Source organism: Octodon degus, unplaced genomic scaffold (assembly GCF_000260255.1).
Source record: "Octodon degus isolate 3935 unplaced genomic scaffold, OctDeg1.0 scaffold00144, whole genome shotgun sequence".
NCBI lineage: Eukaryota > Metazoa > Chordata > Mammalia > Rodentia > Octodontidae > Octodon > Octodon degus.
Window position 1 is genome coordinate 134,719 of NW_004524720.1, and position 2,664 is coordinate 137,382.

At 41.8% G+C, this 2,664-nt stretch overlaps 1 protein-coding gene across 2 annotated transcripts in view; it reads left to right on the top strand.

Annotated features, from left to right (window-relative positions):
- Rab18 (RAB18, member RAS oncogene family) overlaps positions 1-2,664 on the top strand; it is a 41,688-nt gene that overhangs the window by 353 nt on the left and 38,671 nt on the right. The window lies entirely within an intron of this gene.

The following is a 2,664-nucleotide window of genomic DNA, read 5'->3' on the forward strand; positions in this document are numbered from 1 at the left end:
GCGGCCCGGCCCTGCTCTCCGACAGCCGTCCCTCTGTCGCGCCCAGAGAGGCCCCGAGGTCTCCGCCCGGCCGGCCGGTTCGCTGCCGCGGAGCCCGGGGTGTGGCGGCGGGCGGCTCCGGTGTGGCCGGGACCCTTCGCCCGGCCCGGGTGGCGCCATGCTACCCGGAGTCGGAGTTGTAACTTTGCTTCTTGGGGGTTTCTGTCGGGCGCATTCTCTAAAGACGTAATGTTCAGCACGGGAAGTTTCCTGACGCCATGGGTCACATTCCTGGCCTGTTTTGGGCCAGCCTGTGGTCGCGTCTTTTTGTCTTTAATGAGCTGTGAAAAGTCATCGCTCTAGAGACTGCTTGAAAAAGGCACTCTGAAGCACAAGGTGCGATGGGGCCACGTTTGAAAAGAAAGTGAATTCTTGACTTGTCATCTTGCCACATCGTAGGGAGATACAGAGGCACATTGGCATTGTCTTTGACCCTTTCGTCCGGGAAAACAGTACTGACAGTAGTTAGAGCTGCATGTTAGGTAAGTACGGAACTAGATGAGTGTTGCCAGCAGTTATGATTTCATCCAGGTAGTTGAACAAAGTTCTCCAGGTGAAGTCATCCTTGTCATCTGATTATTTTTTTTTTAAATTTTTTGAGACAGCATCTTGACTGTGCAGTTCAGGCTGGCCTCATTGAACTCACTTTGCTGCCCAGGCTGGTCTCTCAGTGATCTTCTGCCTCAGCCTCCTAAGTGCTGGGATTACAGGCGTGGGCCACCACACCTGACCCTTCCCCCTCCTCCCCCACCCAGACGGTGTTCTGCTATGTAGTTCAGGCTGACCTTGAACTCATCTAGCCCAAGTTGGCCCCTGTGGCAGTCCTCCAGTCGCAGCCCTCTGGTGTACCAACATACCCAGACGGTTTTATTTGGGCCTAAACTGCATTACTGATCACAGCAAAATTGTATTTTTCAAGAAAGGATTGTATCTTGGGAAATGATTTTTATTTTTCTAGTTAGATAATATATATTATTAGCCTTTGAAGTATGCTATGGAAAACAACCTTGAAGATTTATCTTTGTGGTTTAGATGAGAATAAATGACCCACTAAAGTAGAAGCTTATCTTTTTTTCTTTTTTGGGTATCAGGGATCGAACTCAGGACCTTGCACTTGCCAGGCAAGAAGCTTATTATTTTTAAAGCAAGTTAGAACACAAACATTTGTCACAGCTACGGTCTTTTTATGAATTTAGGACAGGGTCTACAGGGTGTACAGGGTCTCACTATGTAGATTGCACTCCCTAGTGATTCTCCTGTTTTCAGCCTCCCAAGCACTGGAATTGCGGGGTCGGCATGGGAAGCTGGGGATTGAATCTCGGCCAATATGCTCTGCTTAAGCAGGTGCTTTAGTCCACTGAGCTATCTGACCAGCCCATCGTGACAGTCTTAATGGGTTCTAACCAGTAGTTTATTTCCTTACAGAGCTAGAGGCTGTGGAAGTAAAATGACAGTTGTATTGTCCAGGATCACTGCACAACAAAGGGTCTCTTAATCCAAATTTGTAGATTTATTTTTCATAATCTGGAGTGTAAAGAGTTTGTGCTAGCAACCAGGAGATCAGGATTATGAAACTAGGTCTGCCCCTTGTGTAACTTTCTGTGTGATACTTGAACACTAGCATTCATTTGAAGAGTGAGTGGTTTAATAGAAACCTTTCCAACACTGTCAAATATTAAGTGTAGGATTTAAAATTTGATTTGGTGGCAGGTCCTGAGGTAAAAATACAACAGTGGGAAAGGAATATAGGAACCTTTTGTCTGTTGTCTAAGTGCAGTCCCTATTGTACACCTTTCAGTCCCATTCTTTTAGGTGTTTTTATTTTTAAATTGAGAAATGCAACTCTAAGTTTGGTTTTATCTGAGTGGTATACTAGTGATTATGTCTTAGTTATGAAGAGAGTGTAGTGTTCCTTTAACTTTGAAAATATGAAATCTTCAGTGTTCAGTATTAAGAATAAATAGGGTTCATAATTATTTTGGGATTCTGAATTTCTTTCAGAATGTAATAGAGAAATAGACAATGTCTAGAAAAATACATATGTACAATTTTGAATACATTGTGGTCTTAACTGTATTTTTGGCGGAGATCTTACTTGTAGTTAGAGCGTATATTAAAAATTGTTTTCTCACATCATGCCAATTCCCTCTTTTTCTGACCAAATACCATTAATGACAGGGATTAACAATTACTGAAGAAAGCTTTCTGGCTCAGTTTCAGGCATACTATTAATGTATTTAATAATGAATAGTAAAAAGCATTATTACATTACGGTAATATTAATACTAGTACTCACAATTATGTTCATCTATGGTATTGTCATTTTCTGAGGTGACGAAGTATAGATATGTATCTTTCATAATTGTATAGGACAAGAAGAGAAAAAATTTTATGACTTGTTAGCAGTCTTACTGTTACCACCTAACTCATGTTGGTAAGTTATAGTCAAAATGTTAAGCAGAAAAATCTAGAATTTGACTCATGTTTTACCTTGATCCTATGATGCCTGCCTTACGAGCAAACAAAAAGAGAAAGAAAGCCAAGAAAGGGAGTTAATCCTCTAAATATAATTATTTAATGTTACTGGGTTTGGGAACTATGGAGAGGCCATTATGTTTTTCTATA